Genomic DNA, 22,140 nt, shown 5'->3' with positions numbered 1-22,140 from the left:
TATAATCTAAACAAAAAGAAAACTAGCCTTTCTTAAGACATTGGTTAAGACCAGTATAATCTAAACAAAAAGAAAACTAGCCTTTCTTAAGACATGGGTTTTAGTCATTAAGACAAAACAAAAGGCTTCATTAGAAGTTCTCATTTTTAACAGTACTTTTGATAAGTTATTACTGGAGATAAATTCACCTAAAAATTGCCAATGTTTTATTCAATCATTTTTACAAAGCCTACGGATTGGCATTGCCAATCACATAAAACAGCTTTCAAATACTTCCATTATCACCCAAAATCATTTGGTGACTTGTCATCTTTCTACCCTTGGGCTCCCATATCTCCTATCTGTCTCAGTAATTGTCTTATCTGGATAATTTAAATACTTGGAGCTAAACAGTCATGCATTAGGATTTTTTTCACTAAGTAAAAATGTCTTTGAGGTTCTTTTACACTGTAGCATGCCCATTTCTTCCTATTATTGAAGAGTAGTAGATGTTTGCCTATTTGCTAGTTTGTGGATATTGGATAATTTCTAATCAGGGGCTATGGTGGATAATACTGCTACAAATATTCACATTCCTATATCATCCTTGTGTGTAAATGTTTTCAAGAAAAATGAAAATAATCTTCATTCGCAAAAAGCCAGAGTTCTTTCCTAAATGTCACAAGTCTAAACTCTACTACAACAGGAGGTGGGAGGGGAAAACTCACAGAAAAGAGCAATTCCAGAAAGGTTTGAAAAGAATGAAAAGTCTGACCTGATTCATCTCAGTCTGCTGAATTTATTACCTGACTTTTCCTCAACTTTATTTTGGGTCCAGAAACCCATAAACAGAGAAATGACACAAGGTCAAATCAAAATGCGAAGAAAGGCAGCCTTTACCAAGGGTTATGTACTTTTCTCTTCCAGGTGTACAGTAGCACAAAGAACACAATAAAAATTTCTCTGCTATTGACTTACTCAATGCCATAGATTTCTTGACACAAACAAGAGCAATAAATCTCCTATTGAGACTTGATTCTTAGTCTAAACAACAGTTATTCTAACTATATATAATATATAGCAAAACAGAAAGTTTTGGGAAGTACTTTATGGCAAGTAGAATCTTCCTGGATGGGCTGAATATTGTGTCACTTCAAAATCCATAGGAGTCCCTTATCCTTAGTGTGATGGTATTATGGATGAGGCCTGGGAGTGTGGGTAAATTAATAAGTTTTGATGAAGTCATGAGAATGGTAGTTAGTGTCTTTATAAGAAGACACCAGAGCGCTATGGCTCTTCCACCACATGAGGAAACAGTAAGAAAACAGCCATCTGCAAATCAGGAAGGCAACCTTCCCCAGCTGTCACGTGACAGGGCTGGTACCTGATCTCAAACTTTCAGCCTCAGGTCTGAGAGGATAAACATCTACGCACCAGCCACCTAGTCTATGTATAGCATTATGTTATAGAATCCCCAAGGTAAAGGAGAAAATTGAAATAGAGAACAATCTCTCTATTGTTCTTATGAACCTCTCCATTTTCCAAATCAAAACAAACAAAATGATGGAAATGATGAATATATTTTGTTGGTTTTTTTACCATAAATTCTTATTTTGAAATTTTATGAAATTAAAGAAGATCCAGAGAACAAAAGTATACAGAATATAATCAACAGGATTTATCTGTGGGACAAGGAACAACCAGCTTTGAGAAAGTAAGACTATCTCTTGTGAAGTAACCAGGATATTTACCTTTCAAATTTCAATCATTAAAATTACAAAAGATGATTATAGTATATTAACATAAGGATGTTAATGGAAACCATGACAACATATCAGATAGTAAAAGAACAATTTTCAGACTAAGCATGTCCTAAACATCTGTCTGGAAAGACCACGCAGAGAGAAGAGAAGTCAGTGAAGATCACTGGGCTATCTCAGAAGCCAAAGAAAATAAAGAGTGGCCAGATAAGGGAAGGTACATCTGCCGAAAGAAATAAAGCAGAGAGATCGTGTATTAAAAAAAATCCTGAAAAGCATGCATTTCATTTACTAGTCAAGAAGTTGTTAGTCATCTGAACCAAACCACATCAGACAAAGAAGAGGGAACAAACACATACAAATAGTAAGAACTATTCTTTCAAGATGTTTGGCTCTGAGAACTGGGAAAGAGATGTGTCAATCGTGGGAGGAAAGGAGGTTATGAAGTTAGATATTTATGTAGCTATTTATTTAGAATAGGTAACTCAAGAGGCTAGAGAAAGTTTGGATACCAATGAAAAGGAGTAGAGGCAGGAAGATGAAAACTTCAATTAGTCAAGGAAGTCTATTGCTGAATGTTTGATATTTGACCCACAAATTTACAAACTAGTAACCCAGTTCAACCTCTCTCCATGTTTGAGGAGAAGATCTTTGAGTTTCTAATAAGTAACTCTTAATAGCTTTCCTATACTAAAATAGATTTCTTTTCATTTTGCCTCAGTCCATTGTATTGGTGCATGCATGTCATTTCATTTTTTTGCCCTCTAACACTGACTGTGCATTTGTCATATATCCATCAGTGGGAAGGATAGGTAAAATGTCAGATATCTAGCTGATGTTGAGTTTCCAGTAACCAATAACATGTGTTTTCAATACATACACCCTATTAAGTGTTTGAATCACACTTAGGTTAAAAAGTTATGTTCATTTATATCCATATATTGAACTTGGCTTTCAGTATTTTCATTTGCTAAATCTGACAAGCCTTTCTCAGGGTCCAAGTAGACCAGTTATCCAGTGGGCTTTCCCCTTCTATTGATGCTATTTTTCTTGTTCTATCAGTAAGCACATACCTCTCTCAGTCACTACTATTTGAGTAGTAGAATATGCTCTACTGGTTTCAACTCCCTGAATAGTTCACCATTACCAAATCATATGTATTAGTCCTAGTAATGCATTCAAAGATGTTTTATTTCTCTACATTTGATTTGTTAATTTTGTACAAGTCAAGCACCATGACACCCTTTCAATACCCTCACCTATCCCTCTCAACCTACCCCTTCCCTTCTTTTTCTTAATTTTTAGGATATACATTGGATTCTTGACTGTATTTCCCCTACTTCTTCTCTTCATTCACCTACTATCCTTCCCCCACTCCACCCCTCTCATGGGTACATCTTTTGGTGTTTATATTGTTGATCCTTAATTTAATCTTTATAAAGAATTATATTTATTTTTTTAACTTTTTAGTATTCTATGTATAAACACTACATCAAAAAAAGCAATAGAAATAGGGAAAGATTTTTATTTTTTTCAACAAACAATATACAAAGCAGGTAAGGTGAAATATTCATCATATTTACTCCTCACTGATTGGTTGATACATAAAAGGTAGTTTAGGTAAGAAAATCTGAGTGTGAATCCTCATCTTGTCTAAGGGGACTGCCTGAAGTCAGCAATTTCTGGCGCTGGGAGTTGCTGACACAACAAAATGGCGCTTAAAAAAATATACTGACATAGGACTCAGTTAATTTATGCAATCCTGACCTGATCTATTAACCCAAGTATAGACCATGTGCATCTGAGGAACAGTGGGAGAAGTTCATAGTGTTTAGTCTTAAAAACTATAAAAAAACACATTTTGCCCCAAGCCTTTTCCCCTTCATTTAAAAGTTAAATTGTGTATTTCAAAGATAAACTAAGCCATGTGTCTCACTTCTCATAGCAAATTGTTCTAAAAGAGCTCACCCATCATATCAAGAACTTCCAGTGTGTCATGTTTTATTCTGAAAGAGAAAACTATATTTTTCCCAAACACCCAAAAATAGACACATGTGGTTCTAACTCACATTTCATGAAATACAATAATAGTCTTTTTTCAGATGATTGGTTTATATCCATTCTGAAAATAGTCACCATTTGATCAATGCCAGTAACAGCTTTACATATTAAGCATCTATTAGGTGCCCCTGGGCAAAGCTATGTATTTCATGAATATTTGTTCTAATATCAGTTCCCTTGGTAAGACATGTTATTAACCCACTTAGTAGATAAAGACATGAAATTCTCAAAGGTTGACAGTCAAGTGAAGTATATAAAAGGCTAACTAATGTGAGGGCCTGGGAAGGTAGTTCAGTGGTACAGTGCTTGCCTTGCATGCATGAGGCCCTGGATTCGACTCCTCAGCACCACATAAGCAGAAAAAGCCAGAAATAGCATTGTAGCTCAAGTGGTAGAGCACTAGCCTTGAGTTTAAGAGCCTAGGGACAGCACCTAGGCCTAGAGTTCAGACCCCATAACCAGCAAAAAAAAAAAAAAAAAAGAAGAAGCTAATGTGATTTCACCTATACAGAAATTCAAGATCTTTACATTTTCCCTTATAATTAAAAGAGTGGTCCAGCCCAGTTAAAAGGAAGCTAAATCTTTCATGCTATTTTATGTTTAAAATATTCATCGTATTTTCTATCCTCTACTTCCCTACTATCTTCTACTTAAGCTATTTCATAGTTTAAATAAATAAAATACACAAACAAAAGCATACTAACACAGAGTTGGTGATGCTAAATTTAACTCAAAGGAGAAAAAAATGAAAAAAAGATAGCCTATGAATGGATCTAAAAAAATCAAAAGTGTATATATATATATATATATATATATATATATATGAAAACAGTTCTGAAACAAAATATTCAAATTTCCCTTATGAAGTTATATGTCTAACCTTTCCAGTGTTCATAGGGAGATTGGAGGAATGTGATAAGAAAGAAAGAAAGAAAGAAAGAAAGAAAGAAAGAAAGAAAGAAAGAAAGAAAGAAAGAAAGAAAGAAAGAAAGAAAGATGTAATTTTTTATTGGGAGGGGTTAAGTAAAGGAACATTTGAAAGTATACACATTCTAAACATCCAAACATTAACCAGGGAGAAATGGATAAAAATACTCATTCTGGATTCAGACACAAGATCTTGAGTTCCAAACCAACTTTTTCTACTTTTGCTTACCAATTATTCTATTATGGTCCCTTTATTTAACTAGTCTGTGCTTGAATGTGCTCGTCTACAAAAGGGACATAATAATACCTATCAGACAGGGCTGTAATAATAATTAAATGAGATTATATTTGGAGAAAAAAAGTTGGCCATAATAATCATTCTTTAACTGATGATTGTGGTTGTAACTAAACAATTGAGCAGAAAGCTTTAGCAATCACTGTGGAGTCACAGAGGCCAAAGAGGCTACATTTTCAAATAAATACAGCCCTTGACAGGAAAAGGAGAGACACATAGCAATGTGCTTGGCAGTAGCGGGAAGGAAAAGCAAGTGACAAGACTGACACACAGGAAGACATAGAAGGGCTGACCAACAACTTGAAATGTACAACAAAGAAGGATGCTATCTGGTTTTGTAAAAAAAAAAGGCTTTATCAGAACCCAGTCTTCTCCACTTTTTTATATACTACTTATGTCTACTTTTGTGTCAGAAGGACAGATGTCAAGCAGTTACCCACGAGGCTTAAAATATGATTCTTTATAGCAAACATATGTTCTTCCATTTCTTATCACGATAAGTATTTGTATTAATATGCTCAGTGTACTGTAAGAAAAAGACCACATTTTGGCTGTCTTAAGCAATATGTATTTTAGTGCTTCTGGGCTAGACGTACCCAAGCAGAGTCACAGTGTGGTTGCTTTCTAGTGAGGCCTATCTTCATGACTTGTAGATAGGAGGTGACTTTGTGTGTCTTCATGATACAGGAAAGACAGTGAGAGAGAGAAAGAGAGACAGAGAGGGATAGACACAGACACACAGATACAGAAAATGAAAAAGAGAAAGAAAACCAGAAGGCAAAACTTGCTGGTGTCTCTTCTTGAAAGGATATATATCAAATCATGGTTTCACCCTTGTGACTTATATACTTCTTCCTTGTAGGCTCAATTTCTAAATATAGACCCAGTGGCTGCCTAGAGTTTCAACGTAAGAATTTGGGATAGGTCATTAACAAAAATGCATAGAATATTTCAGAATTCCCAACTCTGATTAAGCCTGAAGTATTCATGGCCTTTTGTTCTCAATGCCGAATCCAATGTGTGCCTTTCTAAACACATCTGGTAAATAGTTTGAAAACAAAGTACAGTGGAAACCTTTCCTGTTGACTATGAATAAAGAGGCTATGCAGAAACCTCGCCACAAACGTTACCCATGGCAAAGCATTTGAGCTTGGAAAAAAAATAGAAACGAAATGACTTCTGGAGGGCAGGACAAATTTCTCCTCTTGCAGAACTGAAACACACCCATTAATCCATCCTAAAAATGGTACTTTTTTCCATCATGTGCTTGCCCTTTTATCTTACTAAAGAAAATAGCAGTGAAAGCTACTTAGGAATAATCTCTGAGCAAGTAGGGTTAAATGATTTAAGTAAGCCTTGATGGGTCAAATTCAAGTTGTGGGCCTCATCACTCTTGTGCTATTTACGAAAGGAATATAACTCTATTTCTTCAACAACCACAGAGTATTTTAAGAGACACTACCTCATTCATCTTCTGAGTGCCTTTTGAAGTAAAGTGTCCCACATTTTATTTCTCGTTTATAAATGGGAAAACTAGGGCAGAAAGCAGTTATATGCTTCTTTCCAGAGTGAATCAATCACTGGAACTAAAGATAGAAGAATTTGAAATCCCTTGTTCTCTACACATTCAACCACAAATTCGTTTGTTAAAGCTATCTCCATAAATAATAAAAGAATGTAGCCACTGCTTACTTGGATAATGTATTTATTATGATCATGACATGTATTTCCTACTATACCAATATGGTGGGTGGCTCAGCCATATTGAAAATTTCCTTCCCAGTTGTAAGTTAAAAAGCATAAACAATAGGAAAGAAAATTTAAGAAAAAATTATAGTCAAAGCACCAAAAATAGTATTGTATTGAAAGTTGCAATGCCAGCACCCTACGGCCTTGCGACGTAGATATAGGCTCTAGCACCATCTAGTGAGAGACTGAAGTGACTCATGGATTTTCAGGTTTGTTGTCCTGGGGTTCCTGTCATCAAAGGGTCTGGATTATTTCCAGATCAAAGCTTCCTTGGGCTTAATCTTACTCCTACCTTCTTAAGCATATCTTTACGAAAATCATAGTTCAGCCTGGGCTGGCTTGCTCCCCTTTCTTTTTCAATGACTAGGAATGGATGACACATGGTTTAAAATCTATTCCAACACCAGCTCTCTGGTTTTACACAAATTACCCAATCTTTCCATGTTTCTTCACCAATATAATGAAGTCAATGCTCATCTCATGGATAACTGTGATGACTGAAAATATTGGGGAAAACAGTTTTTATTTCCTGGTACCTCTCATCACAGCAAATAGTCGTTTCCTCTTCCTTTCAGAAGATTCCTGTAAGTTTTCCACATAGCATGATATTTGGTTCACTTGAGTTTCCATAATTAAGTACCACAGAGAAAAAAATTACTTCCTCATCATTTTGAAGAGTAGAAGCCTGAGACAAAAGCACAGCAAATTGATTCATTCCAAGGCCAAAAAGGAATGCTCTGTTCAGACCTGTCCAGCTCAGTTTGGAACTGGTGCACCTGCTATCTTCTGGTATTGTCTACTCCAACACATGCCTGCCTCAAATTTTTCTACTGTCTCAGGACAGTCACATTTGATTAGGACCCACTCTCATGACCTCATTTTTATGTGATTGCCTTTCTGAAGACCCTTTGAGGAAAGGAAGAAAGGAAGAGATTAGGCAGACAAGGAGAGATAGCAACCCTCTGGATGTGACACCCATTTCTATTCCTAGAAACTCTGAGATGGAGCTAACTCCTCTTCCCCTTCCTGAAGACTCTGAAAAATGAGACAATGGCTCTGATGACGATGAAGTGGATAAATGCAGGGCGCAGGCCTCCCACCCATTGAGGGGAAGAGGGTCAGTGAGCCAGCTAGATTCTAGAACAGACAAGACTTGCCCAAAAAGGACCTAAGAAAGGAAACCCACAACCCTACACCAGGCTACCAATTCTGAGCCTCTTTCTGGCTCTCTTGCACTGAGAAGTCTATACTTTTCCCCTCCTCGTCCCTCTCCCTCTTCCCCTCTGCCTTGTCTAGGAAGAACGGGGACAAGACTTCATACCCCATAAGATGACCTTCCCAGCCAGGAGTCCTGATTGTGGGTTTGGACCAACCCACCAGGAGCTGAGAGGCTTTCCTCAGTTTCTTTGTCACTTCTTCTTCCTTTCAATGAACTACTTTCCTCCCTCATAATTCTTTATTTGGTGGAAGAGAAAGTACCCTAAGGACCTTTCCACCTTGTGTGGAAGAGAAAGGACCCTAAACAACATCACTTTTCTCTGATTTTCTTTTGTGGAGACTTGGTGGAAGAATGGGGGATAGAAGAAGAAATACAACTTAACCCCTATCAAGCACAATACAAAGATGACCATACAGGGACTGTGGTTAGGTATGTTCAAGCCTGGTGTGCCAGCTCTGCAGTCTCCAGAGAGAGGTAAACCAGAAAGTGAAGATTTTAAGATCAAATGGGAAATATCATTTACATTTGTTTGGGGCAAACAGGACCATGTTTTTCCTCCAGGGTCATAAATATTCTCATGACATAAAAGGGATTCTCCAAGTTCAACAATGTATTATTAATTACACCAAGCCCTCAGGAACCTTGGGCAAATAAAAAAAGAGCATCAAACATTTTTTCTTGTCTTCTAAATGGATTGAATCAATCATTTCTTGAGTTATGATGTTCCCTACCAGTGCTAAACCAAACTTTGGGAAACTTCATTTTACTACAGAGCTGACTCAGGCAGGGATTTTTTTGGGTTTTTTTTTTGGTAACTTCCAGCTAATATACACTACAATTCAAAATCTCCAGCTGCTTAAAAAAAAAAAGAAAAGAAAACCTGCACTCTCCAATTTTTATTATTTAAAAAAATGTGTCTGACAGCATTTTCCCAGTGTATTTTGTGAGGTGCACATATGTTACGATAAGTATAGCAAGATTGCCCACTCCATTGCTCTCCTATTAAGTGGATTTGCCTTTATAATCTTCTCCACTGCACACTCTGCATTTAAGCATGGAGGGGACAGAATGGCCGGGCTTTCCCAGCCCGCTCTGCTGTGACTTGTACTCATCTCCCTTCTAATCTCTCCACCACAGCCACTTGCAAGCCTGAGATCCTGTCTTTCTCTATTACTAAAGAAAAATCCTCATAATAAAGCACAAACAGGAACTTCTAAATCCCAAATAATACCTCTTGTTATCAGTGCCATTATTAATTTTGTTTATTTTAAGTGCCTAGTTGAGTCAGTTCACAAAAAGACAAAACCCAGCACAAAGATGCAAAGGAAGTTGAATCCAAAGGCTCAGATTTCAAATGTTCTACTTGAATAATTGATTAGAATAGTCACATTCTTTTTTCTAATAAAACACCATTTCAAGTCTTATTTTATGTTCTATGAAATAGAAAAATGAGGCCAAGAAATTGTATTTCTATGAATGTAAAATAAAGAAAAGGCAAGTAAAGTGACTACATTTTTAATTGCAAATGGAGGTGATTGGTTATATTCTAAACTTTAAAATCATTTTACACTGGGCACTGGTGGTTCATGCCTGTAATCCTAGCTACTCAGGAGACTGAGATCTGAGGATTGCGATTCAAAGCCAGCCCAGGCAGGAAAGATTGTGAGACTCTTATCTCCAATAAACTACTCAGAAATCCGGAAATGGCACTGTGACTCAAGTGGTAGAGTGCTAGCCTTGAGCTGAAGAGCTGAGGGACAGCGCCCAGACCTAGAGTTCAAGCCCCATGACCAACAGAACATGAGTAAATAAAATAAAATAAAATCAGTTTGCTTTGACATACTTTGTTTTGTTGTTTATTTAAGTAGTTGTATAGCAGGGTTTTAATTCAAAATTCAACATGTTCATTTGTGAGTACAATGCATCTTGTACAATGTCACCTGTTCATAATTCTCCCCCCCATCTCTCCCAACCCCAACCATCCCCCTCAATTTTCCGACTTCCATTTTTGCAAATATACACAATGGAATTCTATGCTTCCATCAGAAAGAAAAACATTGTCTCATTCATAAGGAAATGGGAAGACTTGGGAAAAATTATATTGAGGGAAGTAAGCCAGACCCAAAGAAACATAGACTGCATGGTTTACCTCATTTATAATAAGTAGAATATGTCTATAAATCTACACATTAATCCAATGGATAGTAAAACCAGTAATTACTTGGACATGATTAATTAAACAGCACTCTAAACATTTGCACACTGAGAACAAAGGATACTCTTAGGAGAGGATCACAATGGCTCAATAGCTATGTGCATATAAGACCACATAAAATGATGCTTATCAAAATGAAAGCCAAGAAATGGTAACAAAAAGGTTTTTTTTTAAAATTACTGTACTGTTTTCAGTTATTTCTTTTTTCTCCTTTAGATTATTCCTTGGTTGATTTCTGTGCCCTTTGTCTTATATATGTTTATCTGATTTGGAGAAGGGAGGGGAATCACAGAAATGGTGCGACAAAAGATGAACCAGTTCAACGGGGTAAAACTAGACACTACATTGGAAATGAACTTTACAACGTGTACAGGGGAGGGGGCGGGCAAGTGGGAGAAAGATGAGGGAGGAAGTAACACTGTTCAAAAAAGAAGTGTACTCATTACTTACATAACTATAACCCCTCCCTCTACACATCACCTTTACAATCAAATTTAAGTCAAAAAAAAGAGAGATTTCAGTAAGAAAGCTATGGCTAGCAGTTCATCAGAATAAAGTCTAGGTAGATTAGTGGAGAGAGGAAGCGTAGAATATTCACTCTCAAAGTCAGCTTGGTGTAGATTTGCCTCAGGGTCTCATCACCAACTTCACACAGATACGTTGAGCTTCCAGACACATTCATGGACATCATTCCATGTGGGTGTGCACCTCCACAGGTGCATCTCCATCTCTGACTCTGCATTCAGCTTCCATCACTAGCTCATTCCTCCATTCTCTCTTCTCTGCTCTTTCTCTCATTATTGATCCCTTCCCTTCCTTCAAATAGCTGATTTCTGTTATATAAACATGACTTTCTACATTCAGTGCCTCGATCTTGTTCCTAATGTCATTCTCCAATAAAGGACCCTTGGTCTGATAAAAGGTGTGGGACAGGGATATCTAAGACAAGTCTGGAGCATGTTCAAGTTCCAGAAAAAGCTATTCAGAGTTCAGGCACTTGTGGCTCACACCTGTAATCCTAGCTGCTCAGAAGGCTGAGATCTGAGGATCAGGGTTCAAAGCCAGCCTCGGCAGGAAAGTCGGTGAGATGCTTATCTCCAAGTAACCAGTAGAAAACCAGAAGTGGCTCGATGCAGTAGAGGGCTAACCTTGAGTAAAGAGCTCAGGGACAGCACCAAAGCCCCAAGTTCAAGCTTCACACTGACCAACAAATAAAAATACACAAACAAATAAATACAGATTAAAAAAGAAAAAGAAGGGCTGAAATACCAGTTCCACCGGTAACTGGTTATAGGTAGCACAATATTTCCTTTTTCTTGGAATTCATCTCCTGCTTCCTCCCTCCCATATGGATAACATGGGGGGAGCTAACTAACCTTATAGAATCTTAGTGTTCCACACTTGTATTCTATATACTTGGGTTCTATATACTTGGGTTTCATAGCCACTAAAGGTAACTGTAAAGAAAGCTAACATATTTATGCATGCAAAGATACTACGGATTTGCTTTGTTAAAAACTACAGAGGCAAGAGAAAGGGTAGTGATACATTAGGACAGTTTTGGCCATAAGCCACGAATGTCTGAGTATATACAGATCCTCTGCATTCCAACGTATTCAAATAAAAGTTTAACAGAAGAAACTTGTAAGGTTTTGGAGTGCATTTTAGGTTGCCAAATGAAAACCTGTACCATCTCTCATTTCACAAAAGATGATTTGCTCCCAAGTAATAGGAATAATATCATCTTCATTTGAAAAAGAAAAATTTCTCTAATTTGGGGAAAAAAAACAGTATCATGTAAAACTTACTTCCTTGAACTCACAGCTTCACTTTGGTCACTGGCCAGTACTGATCTCTGACTTGATGTCTGGGAAGCAATGAATCATACATCAACTCTAAGGAATTAAAACCACACAGGCTTATGTGTACGATTCAGTTTACTTTTCAATAAACACAAAGAACAATAGCAAGTGTAAGAGGAACTGGATGTTCCCAGGTAGAATCTTCATGATGCCAATGTCTCTTTATATAAACTACAGAGTGTTGAGTTATAAGTAATACTAAGTAAAGCTCAAGCTCTAATCATAATACAGTAAAATTTTTCATGATACTTACTCATGATTACAGAACAAATCCAAAAAGCCGTATGAGTCAGAGAATGAGAGAGTAAGGACATTGTCATATTCTTCATAGAGTTGCTGGGGGGTTTTTTAATTGAAATAACGCACCTGCTCAGATTCATTGTGGTAAGTTTTGATGTTTAATTGAAAATTCATAAAGCTTTTTAGTAAGGTGCAAAGATAAAACTTGGCAACTGAGAGTCTTCATTTATGAAATCCAATACACTTAAAGCATTTGTGATACAAACCTTTATAATATTGATTAGAGAGAAGAATCATAAATGTCAAGCCAAACAGTATTTTAAAATTTGGGTTTGTCTCCTCTTTTCCTTGACCTCTTAATGATCTCTAGACAAATAGCAAACTAGTTTCTCTCCACTGACTCAGTAAGTTTTAGCCGTTTTCCCCCACGTAAGGTAAGGGGATGGTTCATAAATTCTACAGAAGTTTAAGTGGACATTTCTGCTACATCACATTTTGTACTCAAGAATGAATGGGCATTAAATCAGCACAACCTTGAACTAATTCTAAATTTCTTTATATCATTAGCATTTAGTATCAGTTATTCATCTTTTAGATGGGCCTATGAACTTTTATATTATCCCCTCTAGTATTATCTTTTTGGAATATCAACTCTCATAATCTTAACACAAATTCTGAGCTTACATTGTACTTATTTTTGAAGGATTGATTATGCCACATAATCCTGCAAAGTAAATCAATTATAATATGCATTTTGTAGTTAAGAATTCTGAATTGTGAAGAATTTAAATGAGCTGTTTTTTTCTTGTTCACATATGTTATTTCTAGGATCTCTTCTCTAGTAGAGTTTGAAATTATTTTAGCTAATTATTTGACAAACATTTATTAGATACCTGCCAAGAGTTAAGTATTGTTTGTATTACATCAACAACAACAAAGTCACCTGTACTCCTGAAATTACATTAAGGAGACAAAAGAGACAACAAATAAATAAGAGCAATGTAAGTACACCTCATAAAGTGTGTGAGAAGTAGTATGTGAACTGTGAGGAAAAAGAAAAAAGATACAATAAGAACAATGGAGTATAACTCCAGAATGGTTGGTCAAAGGACAGGAAATCATTCAGTCCAACACTTGAAAGCCAAAGGTAGAGGAAATTAAAGGTGAGATGAAGATAAAGATCTTGCGAATGCAAGTGTGGGAATGGCAAGAGCTCAGCATGTTCAAGAAAGAGGGAAGAAGTTGTTGAAGCTAAGAGAAGTGGTAGGGACTGAAGACAGGCAGTTGGTAGACCCAGATCACAGAAAGACATACACCATAAGAAATTGTGCAAGAGTCTTAAGTCTAGAGAAATAAACCAATCTATCTTTAGGGGAATGTAAAGAATTCTAATTAGGTAAAGCATAAAACCCAAATCTAATTTAGTTTCTGGTAAACCTACCATGACCTATGTCTTATATTTAGTTCATCATCTTTTCTCTTATACTACAACTCAGGTCAGTTGCTATAGTTTGGATCTGGAGTTTCCCCTTAAGACTCATGTGTTAAAGACTGGCAATGCTATTGGAAGGTAGTGGAATCTTTTAAAAGTAGGACCTAAGGGGAGGAAATTAGATGATTAGGTACATCCCTGGATGACCTACTGGGACCCTGCCCCATCCTTTTTTTTTTCTTCTAGGCTGACTAAAATAAGCATCACACACCCCTTCACATAACACTCTGCCTCACCCAGGCCCCAAAGCAAGAGAGCCAACTCAACGTGGACTTAAATCTCCAAATCTGTGAGCTAAAATAAAATTTTCTTTCTTAGAAATTGTTTATCTCATCCAAGTTGTTATAATAGCAGAAAACTGACTGATCCACCTGATAACTAGCTTATCTCGATGAGACATTATCCCATTCTTGTATCCTCCAAATACGGTTTTTAAGTTTCAGGTCCTTTATCCATCTTTCTAATCCTTTCAGAAGATTAGTCATGCTAAATAAATCCTCATCATTCAGCTGGTGCCACATAGCTATGGGCAAGACCAGTTTTGCTGTCCACTTTAACACTGAGTGGCAGGAACTGTCATGGTGTTTTACAAATACTGTAACTCTGCTTAGCTGGACATCTTAAATGCTCATATTTAAATAACTCTAAAATGTTCCCTCTGAATTCCATCAATGCTCCATCAGTCCACCCAAACTGGCAGATCAAGGAGTTTGTACTTTGGAGCTGAGTCTCTTTTACTTTTATCTATCCCTCCAAATATGTCTGGAATCTACCTCCTCAGGTCAAAACTTCCCTTCACAATATAGCCCACACCTACAACACTAGGCAGAAACTTATATTGGAGTGGAGGAAGAAAACCAATATGGGACCACTATTAAAACTAAGGAATCTCCAAGATCTGTCAGGTACAAGTGGCTCGTACCTATCATTTTAGCTGTTTAGGAGGCTGAGAACAGAGGACACAGTGCAAAGCCAACCCAGGCTAGCTTTGTCTGAGACACTTATCTCCAAAAAGCTAGAAGTAAGGTAGAGTGTCTACCTTAAAAAAAAAAAAAAAAAAAACTAAGGGACAATGCCCAGACTTTGAGTTCAAGCCCCAGTACTGGTACACACATGTGCACACACACCCACATATACCCCCCCCACACACACATACATAAAGAATGCTCAGGATCAGCTCAGTTGCTTGTTTACTCATTTTTTACAAAGTTTAAAAAAAAAGTTTGTCCTGTAAATTTATCAGTAAGTACGGAAATGGTTATTACTCTCTTTTTTATTGATCATATCCGTTTTACAAGGGGATAATTTCATTATTGCATTCCTAAATATGTTTACATTATAGAACATTCTACTACTGTAACATAGAAGGAAAGGCTATATTTTAATTATTTCATTGGACTACATTTAAACACTTGAGCATATAAAATACAGCATTATAGTCAGTAAATTTTACATTGTTCCAAAGACAAATCATCTAGGTTTTAGGGTTCTAAGAACAGATATAATTGAAATCATACAGTGGACACATGGACCAGATCTGTGGTTCTTTCAGCTCAGAATTGAGATATTTTTGTCAACAAATGGCATGTACATGGATCCACAGATCATAGTCATTCTTATCATCTAGAGTCTTTCTACACAGAATATCAGAGAAAATGAAGGATGGGACACATACCTAATTCTGTCCCTAGAATGAGACAATCCACAACTAATTGCAAATTTGTCTTTTTAGTAAAATGCAAGAACTTATCTAAAAGATGGTAAGATGGAAAACTTCACTATAACCTGAATTATTTTTCAAAACATGAAAGCATCTGCCTTCCAATCACCCTCTCATATCTGCTCTGCCCCTCCTATGTTCTATCAAAAGGAGGCCACCACATGGTTTAGGCAGAAAAGAGTTTATTGGGGGCAAGAGCAAACTGCTGACCTGCAGGAGATGGAGGCATGCAGACAGAAAAGAGAAGAAAAAGAAGGCAGGAACTGTGGGTGAGTGGGATTATATAGGAAAAGGTGGGAGGTGTGGCCACAGCGCATAAGGAGGTAATCTCAGAGCCTGGAGAACCTCTCACTGTCTGGAGAAGGCCTGACCAGGGCAGTTCAGGAAGTGACCTCAGTGGATAAGGAAGTGATCTCAGTGTCTGGGGTCCTTTGCTGACTCACAGTCAGGTGACTGACAGTCAGGTGATTCCGGCAGGTGAAAAGGGAGGGGAGAAGGGTGGTTCTCCCAGGCAGACATAACACTCCCTTTTCAGAGTTTAGCTGAAACAGCATTCTAAGCCACAAATGTAGCTTTGCCACAAAGAAGGCAGACAAAAGCCAGTGTTCACCGGAGTGTGACTGCTTCAGAATCCCATATGTGAAAGGATTCCCAGGCGCTATCTGAAATCAATCCAGTCAGTCAGGATGTCTAGATTCAGAAATATCCAGGGATAAATGAAAAAATATTTGGGGGGGGGTCAGAAATTTAACCTTGTCAACTTTCACTACTGAAGTATTCATAGTTAACGTGAAGGGACAAATAGAAAAGGCAGAAGGGAGCTGCTTTGACAGGGAGAAAGGACTCAGAAGGAATTGGATGATTGTGCTGATGTAAGATGATAATAGCCCACACATCACCTGCTGTATCTTCACACAGGCTTCAGAGCATTGTGGAGAAATATATGAGTTGTTAGAGACATTGCCCTTGATGTTGATCATGGCTCCTCAAAGTCAAACCAGCTGAAGAGTACGGGCCTGGGGAGGGTAAGATGGTACAAAGAAAAAAACTTAAGAGGAAGACCTTGATAAAAATGAAATGTGGTCCTTGTGTGGCCATAAAGTAAATAGCTAAAGGGTGTGCATTGAACACACAGAAAGAATCTTAAAATCAGAATACCAAGTACAAAAAAGAAACCTTGCTTTAGGTGAGGGTAAGAACAAAGTAGAAAAACAAATTCAATCAACATCACCTCATCAACTAAAAAAAAAATCTTCATATTTGTTTTGAATCAGAAGTGATAATGAAGAAGTGCATGTATCTACAGCAATGATATCACTGATCATATAGACAAGGTGAATGATTATGAGTTTAATTTTCAGTGTGTATTAATAATTAACCTGATCATTAAGCTTATTAAGCAGGATTTTGCTTTAATTAAAGCAGAGCAACCACAAGGCAAATTATTAAAATAACTGACAGCAATTGCCTTTCTTGACTTTAAAAGACAGAGTTTGGCAGATCCAGATATGTATGTCTCTACATTGAGAAGAGAATGGAAGAGTTTGGCTGTAATGAACAGTAAACTATGATGACGTTGATGAATCCAAGTAAAGACTGGATCTTCTGAATATTAAAATGGGATTTAACTTCAATACCATGAAAAGAACAATATTTTTAAAATAGGTGTTAGGTCCATCCAGGAGAACAACCCCCTTGCCCCACTCCTCTTTGAAGGACAGCATATAGCCTTGCCAGAAATCACCTGCCAGAAACCACTAATCACCTGTAATTGTTAATCACCTGAGGTCACTTCGCATCCTCTGAGGTCACTTCCATCTCCACTGTGGCTACACCTCCTCCTCACCTTTCCCTACACAATCTCTGTCCACCTGTAGTCCTCTCTCTGCACACCTACATCTGAAGTTTGGGTCTCCTAATAAACTCTCTTCCGCCTGAACCACGTGGTAGTCTTCAAGCAATCTTTACACATAGTTATGCTATTTTGTTGTAGCATAAGTTTTCTGCTTGGCAGACAAGGCCGCCATATTGTTGATCATCACTGCACATATATCACATTTATGAAGATGATTTTCGTATGTATGTAGAAATAAATTTATGCAAATCACCGTAGAAAATATAGTTGACATAGGTTTGGTGTCTTGAGGCTTAATTAAATAAATGCAGCTATCTTTTAAGAAGTCTAGACTTGGAATTTTACACCAGGACACATAGAAAGAATAAAAATGGCCAAATATAAAATGGTATTAAATATTAAATGATATTAAAGATAACTTCATCCAATATTTTATCTTATGTCTTCACTCCTACCCAAACATAACTAGTTTGAAGGCATTATAAACAGCAGCCTGGCACCTTCTCAATGCTGTAATATCTCTGCTGATTTATCCCTTGAAATATTATATAATAAAAAAAATCTCTTTGAAAAAAAAATGCCTGACTCCCTTGATTTTGTAAAGGAGCTCTTGCTTGGCTGAATTTAATTTAAATGTAGTTCTTTGTTACTGCTTCGAGAGGATGACAGTCATTTCTAACAAGTAAGATTATTCAGAGCATGACCTCCAACGCTGTATTTCAAATAGCAAAAGAAAACAAGCTATCCTGTAACCTACTTCACACTGCAGGAAGAGAGGCTGTGTTGAAAGAGCTGCAAAAGGACAACCTGACCCAGAGAGCGTTCCCTTCACTTGGGGCCCTCCTCCCAGCTGCACTGGAGCTCTGGATGGGCCAGTTGCACAAATACAAGAAGATCAGGCCAGCATCCTGGAAGGGGGGAGGGGACCTGGTATCAGCCTCCTTGGATAGCTGTTTGCCAAGTTCTAGTTAACCCAGTTACAGTAAAGCCATTGTGGACTCCTTAGTGGAGCAAACCTCAAATCTACATGGCATTCACGATTTTTTGATGGCCATGGCCACAGCCAGTAACTGCAATTTAGTGGCTTACACATTACCATGAAAGGGGGCGGGCCAAGGCTCCAGAGCAATGGATTTTTACAGCAATAGGAAATAGAACACATTTTGTGCAGTTGCCAACTCCTTTGCATTTCTGAGGATGAAATGCCCCCTAGATCAAAGTGACAAAGTGGTTAGGATATTCACGGGACAGAAGACAAAAGGAGTTCATTCAGTGCCAAAATAATAGCCTTCTGTTAAGTATTTACAAGTTTAATAACAGTACTTACATGAGAAGCAGAATTTGGGAGGGTAACTTGAAAGTGTGCACAGTTTAACAGGAGTTAGCCATTCTCCTTCACTTGGACAGGCAGGTAGTGATCACATGTGCCCCCATTCCCTCATTCATTCATCCTTCTTATATGCAACATCTCCTCCATGGGGCTCTGTGCTAGGAGTCATAAGGAGTATAATTATGCAGAACAAAGTTTTCTACCCTTAACGAGGTTATAGGGTTTCTGGGCAGACAAGATACCAGATCTGATAGATACTTGCAAAGGACATGGACAAAAATTTGTTCTGCAGTCTCAGCCCATCTACCTCTCCAAGTGGTGAGAGGGTTGAAGTTCAAAAGGCAAAGAGAGAGACAAGTTCTCTCTCTCCTCATAGCAGAGATTTGCTACAATTCGGTGCACTTCACTCTCCACTTGTCCCTACCCCACACCAAGGCAGAGGTTGAAGGATAGTCCCTCCTTCCTTCATATCAAGTGGAAGGTATTCCAAGGGGACCCCTTGGAGGAGCTTGACCTGCATCTATCTAGAGTTTATGAAAGATACAGGATCTAATGCAAGGAACAGCCTCAAAACAGTCTCCAAGAAAGAAGCTGAATGAGAGCTCCTGTAATGTCTGATTTGAGGATGATTGGTCACCAACTGTTCCTCCCACTGGCGAAAAGACCATGTCACATCAATCTGTCCTGAGTCCTTGTGATCTACTACTCATGGGAAAAGCTGTACTGAACTAGGCCTTTACCCAAGACAGCTGCCTACAGAGACCAGGGGTTTATGGAAGGATTACAGAAATGGAAACTAAAGATGCTGCCTGCCTCACCCATGGCGACCAACAAATTTCATACAATAATTATACTATGTAGGTAGAAAGTCAAAATCCCACTCAGATACTTAAAGTGCTGTGAGGAGAACTTCACTTAAGATTACCTAGAGGAAGGCTGAGGTGGGAGAGAAGTAAACAAAAGTATTCAGATAAAAAGTGAACTTTTAATATCATCTAGAAACTTAGCATTCCAAATTTTGGGGAACTTAAGAGAATTCTAATGTTTAGGAAATGAACTATTTTATCTACATATCCAACGTATTACTATACAACATGAATTTAAAAAGCAGACTTAGTTCTTTCACATACAAAGCTCTCAGGATTAGCACCAGTATTTCATGCTTGTAATGATAGCTGCCTGGGAGACTGAGATCTAATGGATACTAGTTTGAGACCTGCCCAAGCATACACAGACTTCTCAATGCATTGTTTGGTGCCTATCATCCAGCTACATGATTGGCTATTATCAGGATGACTATAGTTTCAAGTCAGGAAGGGCAGAATACCCATGGAAGAAACTAAGGGTGGTGGTATCTACCTGTCATCCAGCTGCAATGAAAAGCCTTGAATAGGCAAATAGGGGCATCAAAGCCTAGGCATGTGCCTGGACAGAAATGGAGATGTTATCTCAAAAATAACCAGTGCAAAAAAGGGCTAGTGGCTTGGCTCAGTGGTAGAGCACCTGCATAGTTACATTAACATCCCCATTTCAAACAAACAAACACCTGAGTATGAAATTCTTTAAGAGTGAATTGCATAGAAAACTACAAATGGATCCTTCCTCTTTCCTGAGAAGCTGAAGTGAGGTAAAGATGGAGAAACTCAGCCAATGTCTCTCATCTTAGTCCTGCTGTTAACAAGGGGGAAATGAGATTCGGAGGGCAAAGGATCGTCCCGGCCTTCACACTCCAGCTTCATTGGTTACCCCATGAGAAAGTTCCCTCCCCCACTGTCTTGTTTCTCCACTGCCTCACTGGTTAGCCAAGCAGGAAGCGGCCTTAGGAATCTTCTCAATACCAAGGCCATAGTTCTCTGCATGTTCAGGGAGATAAGATATAATTCAAAGGATCTATAGTCTACCATCCTCTGTTCTGAGAGCCAAAGAAATGGCCCACACTGGTTAATGGTAGTGACAGAAGCAGGATTCTAATGAGCTTCTCTAATACACTCGTTTGACTACACTATCTTAAATGGAAGGAGTGGGGGAAAAGTATGAAATCACATACACACACAGAGGCAAGATGAACACTGCTCCACCCCATCCCACACAGTTAAACAGAAGCCCAGATTGCCAGCAATTGTATTTGCAACAGACAATGTCTTCAGCCCCCTGGAAGAAAAGTAATTTGGAAAATTCAAACAAAATTATAAAAGGACTTCATATTCTTGAGAATTGCACTACAGGTGACAAATCAATCAGGAATATCATGGAAATCCCATCAATACTCCCGTCTTCTCTGCCTAGAACAATCAACCCCATGATTCTGAAAACAAAGATTCTATAATTCTTAATGTACTTTGATTCTTATTCTACAAGCATTTAAATCCTAATCAAAGGCCAGGTGTTGATGGCTCATGCTTATAATTCTATATACTTGGGAGGCTGAGATTTGAGGTTCAAGGTTTGAAGGCAACTGGGAAGAAAAGTCTATGAGAATCTTAGCTCTAATTAACTATCAAGAAGATAGAAGTGGAGCTGTAGTTCCTGTGCTGAAATTCTAGCTTTGAGTTTAGGGATAGTACCCAGGCCCTGAGCTCAAGCCCTAGGACTGGCTCACTCACACACACACATATTGACAATATCTTAATCAACTGTTATTCTAGAAAGTTATGTCAGAAAGGCTACAAGGTGGACTACAGGACCTGCCTCAGAATCCTGTTCTTGAGGAGGTCCATTGCTCTGGCAAAGCTTAAGTCTTTCTAGGAGCCATTCCTAGACAAGATCAAGACTGGCAAAGTCTTTCTCTGCAATGTTCCAGCCCTACTCCAGTGTAGTAGAGAGCATCCCTACTGTACTCTAAGAGTGAGTGATTGGAAAGACCTGGCTGCTAAGGAAATCTCCTTCACCAAGGGGTACATTCATGATCACAGAGTAAGCCAAACAAATCAAACAGAACACTTGGGTCTTTCCAACTTTCTTTCAACAACAAAACAAAAGCCATTTTTTCCCTCACATGAATAATATAAAAATATGTACTAATGAGATTTACGCAATATTGGAAAGAAGGATTATGACCAGGCAATTATACTTTTAGGAAGATTTACAGATGTCTACTAGGTAAACCCCACAGGGATCATCATTAGTCATGAGTCTTGTGTGCTCAAAATACATATAGACTAGGATGAGTGTGATCCACCAATACCACTTTTGCCAAAAACTTGTAAAGAAAAAGCTATGGATTCATGAGTCCCACACCAAATGTTACCAGAATGGATTTCATGCTTATGGGAAGTGGACATCACCTGGCCCAGTGAGAACCTCATTTCAGAGACAATCCCAGGATCCACCATGTTGCCTGCATCTCAAACTACTGTGGCTTACCCTCCACCCCCAGAGGCCACTTCTCAAGAGTCCTTCCTGTTCTCTCTTTCCCTCTATCTTTCCCCTGGACCTC

This window comes from Dipodomys ordii, unplaced genomic scaffold, assembly GCF_000151885.1.
Source record: "Dipodomys ordii isolate 6190 unplaced genomic scaffold, Dord_2.0 Scaffold2, whole genome shotgun sequence".
Taxonomy (NCBI): Eukaryota; Metazoa; Chordata; class Mammalia; order Rodentia; family Heteromyidae; genus Dipodomys; species Dipodomys ordii.
Note: the sequence above shows the minus strand (reverse complement) of the source record.